The 13,823-nt window shown below is 32.9% G+C and overlaps 1 protein-coding gene across 2 annotated transcripts in view; it reads right to left on the bottom strand.

Annotated features, from left to right (window-relative positions):
• Nucleotides 1-13,823, bottom strand: part of Mgat4c (MGAT4 family member C) — a 783,513-nt gene that overhangs the window by 382,706 nt on the left and 386,984 nt on the right. The window lies entirely within an intron of this gene.

Genomic DNA, 13,823 nt, shown 5'->3' with positions numbered 1-13,823 from the left:
CATTTACTGAAAGAATAAGGAATATTTCTGCTTTAAAAGCTCATATAGGCAGAAAACCCAAGTGTATGTGAAGTCTTATGTATTTGGATTTGGGTCCTTATATAGTGGCACTCTAATAAAACAACCGAATTGGACAATGATGTGTAACATATTATCAAATATATCTCATATATTGTGCCTTGCCATGTATTTATACAACTTTGCATTCAATTGCAACAGCTTGCATCAGCTAATATTTCTCAATATAGATTTTCCCTCTATAATGTTTTAGTACCAGTATTTTCACATACTAATCCATTTAATTTTCACAGGAATATCAAGAACAAAGCCTTATCATATACCTCCCAAATGATAAATCTGAGGCTGAGATATTCAGTTACAGTGCTCACATGAGTAACTGATAGTGCTGAGATTCAAGAAAACAGATTTAGAATGTTTGTGACGGCAAATCCTATATCATTTTCAATATAACATTTCTAAACTGATTATGTCATTCCTTAAAACTTGAGTTTAACAAAACTTTCTCACCTTCAATTATTCAGAGATCATTCTTGAGCTTGACTATACTCTGAACATTTATTATGATTGTACAGCACTGGAGGCCACAAAAGTGTAACAGACCAGAATGAATCTATGTCATCCTTATGACATATAGTTACATTATATTTTTGTTGTCTTTATTTTTCCATATACATATATATGTATATAAAATAAAGTATTTAAACTTTGTATAAGAGTATAAATAGCATATTCATAGTAGATTAAAGAAGAAATGTATATTTCTGTGTAATTTTTCAGCCTATTGATTATAAAAAGGATTCAAAACCTATCACCCTAGCAACTTAGGAGGATGAGGCAGAAGGATCATGAGTTCAAAGTCACCCTGGTCAACTTGGTGAGAAACTGTCTCAGAAAAGAGAGAGAGAGAGAGAGAGAGAGCGAAGAGAGAGAGTTGGGAATATATCTAAGTGGTAGAGCGCCCCCTCGGTTCAATCCCTATTACTCCTATTAAATAAATAGGAAAACAAAATTGTCATCACCAAAAAAGAATGAAAAGAATATTTTGGAAATATAGCACTGTTCTCAGTTATTAATGAATGAATCATAGTAAAGCAGATTTAAAAAGCTAGGAAATTCATAGTGAGGAGGCCAATAGATAAAGAACTTGAAGTAAGGCTATTTAGGAAGGTTTCACCCACCTCCTTTTAACATCTTGCTATTAATTTATTCAGTAGTCATAATAGTTGTAATTTGTGGTACATAATAGTTGTAACTTTCATTATTACATTTGCCAAATATAAAGTAAGTGCTTACTAGGTATCAAGCATCGTGTTATGTATCATGTTGTTGCCAAAAGCTTGGTCCTTGTCCCCAGTGCCGAATAATGCCAACATAATAATGAAGACACAGTTTTGAGAAAAAGGAAAAAAAAAATGTTTTATTGCTTTGCTAGCAAAGGAGAAACACAGGGAATTTCTTGTCCCATCAGGAGGAACAGGGGGATTTTAAAGGAGTTCTTCAAAGGCTATATTCCAGGTATGCCCAGACAGGGGATCCCAGGGTACCCAGATGGCTTGTTAGAATTCACTTGTTAATTTGGGACATATTTATTTCCCATATCCTCAGTAGGCATTTCCTTTCTGTTTGGGATGTGTTCAAGGGCAATTAATTAGGGGAAGAAAATATAAAAGTGTTTCCCTAATTGTGTTAGGGAGGGGAAGAGGTAAGGAGAGAGAGAGGAAAAAAAAATGTTTTTGTTTTTTAAATAAGGCAAGGAGGGCTATATTTAGAAGGTGAAGGAACCACTGTTACTATGGTATAAAAATTAATAGTCTAGACCCTTATTTTGAGGACCTATCAGAGAAGCAAGAAGTCTAGGTTACTTTGCTTGCCTGTTGTCTTTTCTGTGGAAGAAGTAGAATACACACACACACACACACACACACAAAAGGTACATGTATAAAAATGAGAGGTGTGTTTGGCTGTCATGCAGGTTTCAGCCAGTGTGAGGTGAGATTGAACAATGTGTTGAAACACAATTACAGAGTACTTATATTTCATGCAAAGGATTATAACTTGAACCCTTAGATGATATGGAAACACTGAAGGAAATTGATCTGGAAAAATACTTTGAAAGTGATAGTTTAATACAAATAATTTTTCTGAGTACAGACAATATAAAATATCCAGCACTCAAGTGAATTTATTTATTATATATCCAAACAGTTTCATGAAATAGTGCTATAAAAAGAGACATTGCAATCATTTAAAAGGGTATTCTATTCTTTCATAAATGTGTATAATAAAAACAACAGCAGTAGGTACTTCTCCTTAAACACTGAAAATTATCTATCAAGACAATAGGTTTGATCTTACAGGCATTTTTCACTCATTACATATATATTGAAAGATGTTTGCTATTGATTCTATTTTCATAAATGAGGAAATGAAGTTCAGTTCAGAAGTTTTCTAAGCCTAGATTGGAAACCAGTCATTTCTGGCTCCATAGCTTATTTACACTTGTCCTTCAAGAAGAAAATGGAGTCCACCTTCAGGATTTGGGGTGAAGTTTTCTGTTTAATGGTGTATCTATTGAAGGCTTACCCTAACTACTCAAAATATTAATTCTTGGGGTTATTAAAAACATGACTAATTTTGTAATGTAGGCACGATGAAGGACTGCTCCACTGTATAGGAATACTTCTCACAGACTCTCCGGAGGATGTACTGAACCTCAAGAACAAATTATCTCCAGGACACAAAAACTAAGGGGAAACAATTGTGCCTTTTAATGCTAGGAATGATAATCCACTTCGCTTGGCAACACTTCTCTGTGTTTAGCACTCTTTACTGCCAGCATATTCTCTCTTGCAGTTCAAAAAAATTCTGTTAAGTGTTACTCTTTGTCATTCAATTTTGATTTCTTATGAATAGAATGAGAAAGAGAGTGAGTGCTGGGTTATTTAAGAGAAGAAACTACTATTTCTAAGTCTCCTTTTCAAGCAGCTTTGCATACAGAGACATAGAAATCAGGGACACAAAAGAACAGAGCACTCAAGGAGCTGTATTCACTACTGGAGATAATAGCAGAGAGAGAATGGAGAGATGACATGGAGATTCCATGCCCCAAAATGCTGTGCGTTGTCATTACTTAGCAGTAGGGAAACTCCTTTGTAGATCACCTCAAAAAATAAAAATGTGAACACAAAGTACTATTTGAATAGATACAATGCCTACTGATATTAGTTGACTGCAGTTGGACTTAATAGTCCAAATCTTTTTCTTTATTCTAAACCTGATAAGTCTGTTTACTAAAATTTTTAAATTTTCAGATAAGGAAGAGGAATTTATCTAAGTGTAATTTAATTCTAATTTCAGAAGTTATTATGTGGCTTAAATAAGATCTAGGTCTTTCAGAGTATACTCTGAAAGAGAATAGCAGTATATATATATATATATATATATATATATATATATATATATATGTATATATATACATATATATATATACACACACACACACACACATATACATTCAATTACATGATACTGTAATGTTAATGATAACTTATACCTCAGAAAATACTTATAGTTTTTCATCTCATTGAGTTTTTTTAACAAAAGACCAATAATGATTAAATATTTATTTCAGTACATTTTATTGCACAATGTACATAACATAAAAATTTGTCATTTTAACCATTTTCAAGTGTATAATTAACTACATTCACAATATTGTGAAAACATCACCATATGACCACTATTATCTCCAGAATTTTTTTTCATCTCCCAAACTGAAATCAGAATCCATTAAATAGCTCCTCCAGCTCTGCAACCACCATTATAGTATTTGCTCTCTATGGATTTGAGTATTTTCTATATTTTTAAGTGGTGTCTTATAATACTTTCCTTTTGTGACTGGCTTATTTCACAATGTATAATGTTTTCAAGGTTCAACCACATTGTGGCCTCCTTGAAGCATCGTCCTTCTTAAGGGTAAATAGTATTCCATAGTGTGTACATAAACACATTTTGTTGATCCATTCACCTGTCGATGGTCATTTCAGTTACTTCTACCTTTTGGCTATTGTGATAAGTGCTGCTATGAAATATGGATGTACAAATAACTCTTTTAGACCCCACTTTCAATTATTTTGAGTGTATGCAAGGAAAGGGAATTGTTTGATCAAATGATAATTTAAAAAAATTTTTTGATGAACTGCCAATACAATATTAATTATTATTTTTATCTGTGGATAGGAAGGACCATTGTGTATTGGTAATGATATTGGGCTTGAATTTGAAGTTAATTTTTCTTTTATTGTTCCTTGGGTGATTCATAAGATTCTTGATACCTTTGGTGTGTATAATAGGTTGCACAAAGTGAGCTTAATATTAAATTTTAACTTCATATATGTGGATTCTAAATTTAATGGGGGAAAGGAAAAAAAGAGAGCAGTGTACAAAGACTTCATTTCAACGTTCTTCATTCAAGACTTGTGAGGATAGTACATGGCTGTTAAGGTTAATGTGGGTTATATAGAAAGCTGGAGTTACAGAAATTCACCTTGCAATGATTTATTAAATAGGGTGGGGCCCCTATGATAGCTTTATAGGCAGAAGAGCCATCTGAATCAACACGTTTCTCTGTTTCCCCATGTGATGTGCTCCACCTTGTTATGATGCAGCAAGATGGCCCCAAAAAGATACTGGCACCATGTTTTTGGATTCCCCAGCATCCAGAATCATAAATCAAACAAATTAATCTCTTTCCATTATCCATAATCTAGTCTTGGTTATTCTCTTATAGACAAAGAAAATAGACTAAATCATTCACCTTGAGACAAGAAAGGGGAATCTGATGTTTTTTTATTTTTATTTTTTTTCTAGTGGCAATACAGATTTAAAACTAATATTGGGTCTCTAAAATCAGCCTATTTTGTTTTAATCTGAGTACTGTCTTTTTTCAATGCAGTAGGTAATTAGAATAACCTCATATTCTTCAGTTTCTTTAGAATTAAAATAAAAATGATACTGAGACTTACTTCATAGATTTTGTCTAAAAGTTAAATGGATAAATACATATAAGGTATTTAAAGGAAATCCTAAATGTAGGTTAATATAATTTTATACCTGACCCAAATATGGTTTTAGTTGTTCATTTCTCTATATGGACCAAATTCTCCCTTATTACTTTAGCAGTCACTCAGCTACTGATGAATCCATTGGTTAAAACTGAAATTAGTCATTGTAAAACAGATCCTAAGAAAATTTATTCCAAATTGTGCCTTGGTATATGAATAGGTATGATTGAAAATTGCATTATGTGCCAAGCTTTATCATATTTGACACAAACATCACTGCCACCTGTTTCTGATATAGGGTATTTGGGAGCACTAAGTATGCCTGACTGGCTCATGATTATATCTGCACTGTTTTGGCACATGGTAATCATTAGGTAATATTTGCTGAGTGAATGAGTGAATGAAAAAGCTGTATATATTTATCATTCTAAAGGCACCTTATATAAATAATATGAGGTTTTTGAATTTAATATAGGTTAAAATTATGCTTTCAATCATTATGACCTAAAGCTTGCTCATTACTACTACAGTTTTTAATGATGTTACATTTTGCTATAACTTTTTCTATACTACTATTATCCAATCTAAATAGAGATTTGTTTTTCTTCGTGAGAACATATAGGGCTTTTATTAAAGTTCCTCCTTAAATATCCCAAGAGAAACTTATAAACAAATGAACAACCCATAGCACTAGAAAAATGGTGGAGATTCATTATCAGGCATTGGACAGGAGAGAGTACCTCAGTATTCTCTAAGTAGTACCCTAATCTTTGACTCAATGACTTCTAAATGTGCTGGTACCTAGATATTATTGGAAGAGCAAACACTAGAAATGGGTAGGCCTAATGCATTCATTTCTTACATGATTCATTTTTTCTTATTTCTGTGGTTAACGTTGACTAATGTGCTGTAGCACTAGAATCTATTTTAAATATGTTCTGTTAAATAATTCTTGATCCACATTACAATGCATTTTCTTCCTCCAAAGGAGAATATGCTAAGAATGAGAGGCACCACAGAAGGCTTCACTGCTATTAGAAACTCATCAATTGTTTGAAATGCTTTTATATTGTGCTTCGTTTTCTCTTTATTAAATAGACTTACTCTCTTAATAATTCTTAATAGAAATAATTTAACTCATTGCTTTGTGGCATTAACTATACCTTCCCCAATCATCCCAGGCATTGGAATGCTGCTAGCATGTAAGAGGTGAAAATATTACCAATGCTAAAATAAACTAATGATTATAATGATTTCATGCAGTAGAAGGTAAGTTCCATGAAGACATGGATTTTTTTTCCTCTTTTTTAATAAGCACTATCTCTTCATTGCCTATGATAGTAAAGGAATGAAACATCACGATTAGATTAAACCTAAACATTATGCCAGGTACTCATTACACCCTTCATATGCATCATTTCACTTAATCCTCATAAAAAGAAAAACAAAACAAAAAACAATAAGGCAGGCCTTTACTTTAAGCTCAAGCTTAAAGGATGCCAAATATATTAATCAAACTTACACTCTCATCAATAGGTGATAGAGCCAGAAATGAAATCTAAGTTGCAAAAATACTCTCCTGTTGAGAGAATAAAATTTAAGCAATTTTAAAAATCAATTTTATCATTTAAGAATGTTTTCTTTTACCCAATTTAACAATAAAGCATAGAAAATATTTACATATCCTGATTTCCTTTCTGTATCAGCATAATCAAGTGCTTAGACATATTAATCAGATAGATATAGAAGAAGCTTCCTATTTAATATCCAGTGTGCTCTGCATGGGAAAGGATCTAAGCTTAATGCAAATCTGTGAATGCTACTTCATTTTTACAGGGCTTCTTTACGCAGATTCTCCCCAGGTATTCTCCTGTTCCCAAATCACTGTAGATAGCTGTCTCCTTACCTGCCATAGTCAGGATACTGCTTCCTATTACATGATTGATTTACCATGTCAATTTCTACTAATTTTGGACACACTTCATTTCCTTTAAGTTCTTATCCTTTATCTATATTCTTCTATACTTCATCTTTTTCTATGCCAGTTCCCTACATGCTATGGTTTGGTTAATGTCCTACAAAGGCCCCTGTGTTAAAAGCTTGTTTGCCAGCCTATGGTACTGGGAGGAGGTGAAACCTTTAAGGGAAGATCTGGGGAGAGGAAATAAGCTCACTGAGGGTGTGCCTTCACAGGGGATTGTGGTACTCCAGTCTCTTCCTCTTCCTCTTTTTTGCTTCCTGGCCATCATGAGGTAAGGAGCTTTCTCCTTCATATGCTCCCCACCATGATATACTGCCTTACCACAGGCCCAAAGGCAGTGGAGGCAAGGATTATGAACTGAAGCCATAAGCCACGAATCTGTCCTACTTTGTAAGTTGATTTTCTTATGTATTTGTTATATTAATAGAAATTTAACATGTTACATATTTCTAAAACATGACATAGGATTCCTTACACAGTAGGAACACAGAAACATTTTCTGAAACTGTAAATCAGACATTTTTTTTAAACTGACAACTGAAAAATAGCATGATCATGTAAATCAATTAAATGATAAAATATATGAATTACATAATAATAATATATATTAATAATATATTAATTATATTATTATAAAACAATTGTAGGTATATTAGTTCATCTGGGCTTCTTCTATACTAGCATATTTGCCTTGAGGATAAATCCCATTCCTCTGGCCTGTTAATTATAGTTTTCAAATATGTATACTAATTTGTTATTAAATGTTCTTTATTTGAGTCCCTGCCCATGTCATGCAACAGTTAGTGCAACCATCTCTTCCTGAGATACCTTTCTCAATTCTGCTCTTTCAATTGGATGCTAAAATGTTTTTGTTGTTATTTTGTTTTCTTTGTGGTGCTGGGAATTGAACTCAGCACCTCATGCATACTAGGCAAACAGTCTATCACTGAGCTACATCATCCACCCTAAAATGCTTTTTACAAATAGAAAATATTAACCTGAACCTTTCTTTCTTATAACCTTCCAATGGTTCAACAGTCTATAAGAGAAAATCTTAATTGCTCACACATGGCAAGTATAATATTTTGAAGTTTTAGTCCTCATGCCTTGTCAGTCTCATCTCTTGCTGTACTTCAGCCACGAGAAACTGTCTAAAGAGCACCATAAAATTGATGGGTCGGTCTGTTCTCCTCCTGTCTCTATGCTGTGTCCTCTACCTGTCTCATTAGGTCCTTTCATTCACTTGGTTAATTCTTCCTTTATTGAAATTAATTTCAGATAATGGTTTCTTAAGGAAACCTTTCTGTCTTGCAGCTATAACCAAGACAGCATCCTATGTGCTCCCTCTGAAATGTGTACTAACAAAATCATGACTCTTTATATTTTTGAGGCTCAACTAGCTGTTGCACAGCTAGTTCCCAAGAACGCAGGAGATACAGTGGCGAACACAATGGTAGCTCACCCTGTGTGTCTTCACAGAGTTCAGAGTCCAGGTGGGAAGAGCACTGCCTTTGCCTAGGCAGAAAGGGGACTTGCCTTTCATTCCTATGTTCCTAGTCTCTGTCACATAATAGATAATAAGTGCACATTGATGAATGAGCTTCCCCTGTCCTATATGGAAAAGTCTCTGCTCATTTTCAGGACTTTAAGATCACAGTGAAACATATTTTATTTTGAAATATTATCCCAGGTACACATTGTGAAATAGTATTATATACATAGCTTATTTGTCTCTCTTTCAATCACATTCTTTCTGCTTATTTCAAAGTTTGCTTCATGTTTTGACCATAGGCCAAAAGAAAAAAAAAAAAGATGAGAAATTGCTTAAACTCAATCAAGTTAATAATTTGGATTACTGTTCTCAACTGAAGAAGAAACTCTGGAAAATAAACTTGATGGTGATTAAAGGTTCTCAGTAAAATACTAAAAATTGAATTTACATTATTATATATCCAAAGTGTTGATAAAAATTGTCTCTTCATTTGACTTATTAACTACATTGCACAAATATATTCATGAAATGCTCAATTCAGCAGTTGTGTTTGCCTAGATAATAAAATATATCACTAAAAATAATTTTCCTCTCAGTAGTCTAAGCTCTCAAATGAATAAAATTTTAAGCAAGTTGCATGGATATAATTTTCCATATTTTTTCTCATTTCATATAAATTAGCTTAAATATTGGCACAATTTTATGAATATTACATATCTAATGTCAACATTTCAGGCACTATAACCAGCTTCTCACCCTTTTAAATACAAATGTAAATACTTGTCTGAATTAATTCCTTTATGTCTCGATGAATTTACAAGTGATCTCAAGCCCACAGCAATGAAAATTTTACTACCTACTTACTTACTAACCCTAATCCATCAGCAATGATGATTATGTATCTCTGATTTTTAGGTTCACAAGTGTGAATGTTCAAGGAAACTTCTTTTTGATACTATTATTGCTATATAAATATGTATAACACATATGTCCGTGTGTATTTAATATATAAGTTATACTATGGTATTATTATCAAAATAGAATTAAAAATAAAGTATTTACAAAAACATTATATTGACTTTTTCTGTACATGGGATTATGAAAACATTTATGCATATATTATAGATTTATATCTTAGATATATTTCTGTTTTTAAATTAATCTATGAGAAATACACAAAAACTGAGGGAGAAAGCATAATAAAAACCTATTTAGCCAATGTTCAATGACATTATTTATAAATGTTGTCAATTGGTTATTTTTTCTAGAATGTGCAATAAAATGGGAAAATATTAAGTTAATGGATTCAATAACAAGCCCATTATTACTGGAGCTGTAGTGTGACTTCTGAAGCCCTAAAGATTATAGCTGAGCAACAGAAGGGGAAAAAAGTAGATCATCCATTACAGTGAGCAGTTAATGATACTTTATTGCATTATTTATCAAATACTGTGGATGTTATTTGTAGCTGCAAGCTTGACCTTAGCTAATCATAATTTGATGAATGTATATCGTAAAGGCACTGTGACAAAATGCTCTATTGTTTTACGAAGTAGGAACATGAGCTAGTATTATGAAATTCAGTAAGAGTGTAGTTTCAGGATATTAATGCATAGACACTTATGTACAAGACAGAATGTATGTTTATAATTCAGACATGGCTGCTGAAATTTCTTTCTCCTTCATAATATAAATATCCAAGCCATTTATCTTAAATGATTCTTCCAATGAAGTTTTATGAATGCAGCAGGAAGACTATAATGATTATATATGATTAATATATTAGAGTTATCTTTCCATAAGGAAAATGTGAAAAAATTAGCTTCTCACAATGTTATTTAGGAGTTTATATTGAGTTGGATTTGAAATATACATTTTGACGAGAAAATATAAATGTGATGAATAAACCAATATCTACTGCATAATTTTTAATTTTATCATCCTTATAGAAAAGGAAATGCAATGTGATTTCCAATATAAGAACAATTACTTCATTTTGTATATTTTTCAAGATTTGAAATGAGAAGTCAGCTCATTAGGATTTTTCTTTTCATATGTAAAGTAGTATTGGTAACAATGAAGTGATGATTTGAAGCAAGAATGTAACTTTCAAAGAGCAGGTTTTTTTGTTATCAAATCATGCAACTTAGTTTACACATGGGCCACCTAAATTCATCTAAGTTCATAGAAAATAATTACGAACTGCCTCCAAATTAAGTTTATTCTATGGAACCATGTTACCTGACAGGGATGATTAATAAACTTTTGGCTTCATTCCTGCCTACAAATTTAATATTTCTGTTAGTACAGGAAAAGTATTGAAAACTAGTAAATTCTCACTGAAGCTACTAAGCACCAAATAGTTATATTTCAAAATTATGTGTAATACTGAGGAATTTCTCCTGAACATGACTGCCAAAATGGTACATCATTTCCGAATGAACATTTCATGTGATGAATTTATTGTTTATGGATGGTTATTTTTTTTCTCTCTCTTGGGGCATAGAATACCTCCACAATACACTCCATTTTGGAATAACCATGGGACTTGCTTTGTCTATATTAAAGAACATGAGAGGACAAAAATCTTAAATGTTCTTGTGCCATTTCATTTGAGTAATGGCCCCTAGAAGCCCCTTTGAAGCAACATGCATTATTTTTTTGTAGCTCTCTGTTGATGTAGCTCATGAGGCAGACCTGTACCCAAGTGGATGTATAGGCCCAGACCCAGATGGCCACAGCTTACATGAGAGCCACTAAGTCTCTCCCAGCTGAGCTCAAAGCCACTATTTACACATGGGACTGTGAGTTTTGTTGTAACCAGTCCCCACCCCCAACATTTTATAATTGACGCATTATAGTTGTACATAATTATGGGATTTGTTACATACTCATACATGCAAACAATATAACAATATAATATGACCAATATCACTCCCTAGCCCTTCTGTCCTCCATACCCACATTCCACCCCTAATCTATTTTCTCTACTGATCTCCCTTTTTTAGCCAGAGTTTTGAGGTACTTTGTTGTACAGTATTGTAGTTCTATAACTTAGAAACACGTATCTTCTGGAATAGAATTGTTAAGAAATTAAATTATAGTTTGTTAGGTACTATGAGAATCTTTTAATGTTATTAAGTTACAAGATTAAATTAAAATGTTCAGGCGAAATATTTAGTATTTTACTGTTATATAGAGTTTAACTGGAGAAAAACATGGGTAAATATTTTTGAGAAATGCATAAACAATAAAATAAATAACTCATACATCATTTGAAATTTATTTAAGATTTCTACATTACAAAATTTGTTATTTTATCAATGTTAAAGTATCTTCAATAGACAATACATTTGGACAAACTTAAGGTGACAGCTACATAGAAATACAAATCACATTTATGCAAAAATAGCAAACATTTGGAATGCCAGTTTCAACCCAAAATTTGAATCACTACCTATTGAAGATTACCTAAACAAATTTGGTGACTAATACTTACAACCTTTCCTTTATCACGTGTTTCTTAATTGATAAAAGGATAAATGAATCCCATTCTACACTTCTCAAATTTTAGTCATAAAGGAACAATAATTAGTCATATAGTAAATAGGATTATAACTTAATATGAAATATTAGGTCCAAAGACATAGAGGTTTCACATGCTGTAACCAAGAGCTGAACTCATTACTGATTCCATGACCTCTCTATTATTCATGCATTACTTGCATGGAGTTGTTGTTGTTGTTTAATGAATAACTATTTCTACTTTTCCAAAAGGACTTAAAATGCCACAGAATGGGGGGCTACTAAATCACTTAAAATTTTTTATTCTTTTCATTTTGTGGCATGGGATTTTCAAAATTTGTTTCCCTTGAAAATCACTGGTAACTGAGTAATTGCTAGTAAACATAGTCATGATTTTGTACCAGTTCTACTTAAAAGACTTTTAAATGCTATGAAAGGCAATTGAAGAATACAAAATACTCTTTAGTGAAAAGCTACAGAAACTAATAGGAATTTTTTTGTATCACTTTTCAATTATAACATACCGAATCCACAATATCCAATGCAAAAAAGAAAAAAATTATACACCTGAGGCTTGATGTTAATTGTTCTAGAAGCACTATAGGCATCCTGCAATCCCGAGCCATTGTTTCATAGATAATAAAATTAAAATTCTTAGAGATGAAAGTGTTTTCCCAATAAAACAGTAAACTGAAATTGAGACTAACACATTCTGTATATTATCTTCCAGAGGTGTGGCAGACTAGCCCAGTCCTCCCTTCCCCTGATTAACAGAGGCTCTATTCTATGGGCAGCATACTCAACCTCAGTGTTCTAATCTCAGGTTCCCAGTGGGTGCTAAGGCTGCTCTTTCATCCTGCATGCACAGTGATGTTGGCTGTCATGGAGTCTGGCCACAGGCATTCTGTTCCCAGTGATCACAAGACTGTCCTGTACTATAATGAAGTGCCTCATACAAAATGCCAATGCTGCCAATTGGAAATACTGGCTTAACTAATCCTGGTGAACTTGCCCCATTTTGCCAGGAATTAATGTAGGGATGGGTATGTTACCCAGTGCATACCACTAACATGTAAAATAGTCTGTTACAGACTTCATTGATTTTCCTTCTCAGTATAAAGGAAGCCCATGAACCAAACTCATGCTTGCTCCTGGACTCTTATTGCCTTGAGCACTCTCCTCATAGGATATAGTACTTGATGCTGAACAGTCACCATGTGAAGAGGAGGAGGTCACTAGCATAACAGGAAAAGAAAAGGATGGAAAACAAGGATGGAAAGGTTTTTGAACCAAATTGGGGCATGCAGACTTCTGTAACTCTCAACTAAAAAACAACATTTAGCTGAATTAACTACTCATCAGGGTACCTATCATTCACTTTTCAAGGCATGCTAACAGAAATAACAGGTATCTTGGATAAATTTCATAGTTGGAAATGAAATATAGGAATGATTTGGAGCTATTTTTAAATCATTCTAAAGTTGGTGCTTGTTTTAAAGAGGTTATATGAGCCATGCATGGTAATGCACATCTGTAATGCAGTGACTTGGGAGGCAGCGGCAGGAGGATCACAAGTCTGAGGCCAACCTTAGAAATTAAAAGACACCATCAGCAACTTAAAATGATTATGTGATCCATTGGTATTAGTCCACTGAATATTTTCAATGAGTTTTAAGTTATTAAACATCTTGTTGAATTTCATTGTTGTTGTTTTCTTTTGAGGAATACTTTTTGAGAAGGG

The sequence above is a fragment of the Marmota marmota genome, unplaced genomic scaffold (genome assembly GCF_001458135.2).
Source record: "Marmota marmota marmota unplaced genomic scaffold, marMar, whole genome shotgun sequence".
Lineage (NCBI taxonomy): Eukaryota > Metazoa > Chordata > Mammalia > Rodentia > Sciuridae > Marmota > Marmota marmota.
The sequence above is the reverse complement of the archived record's forward strand: the minus strand, read 5'-3'. Positions and strand labels throughout refer to the sequence as shown.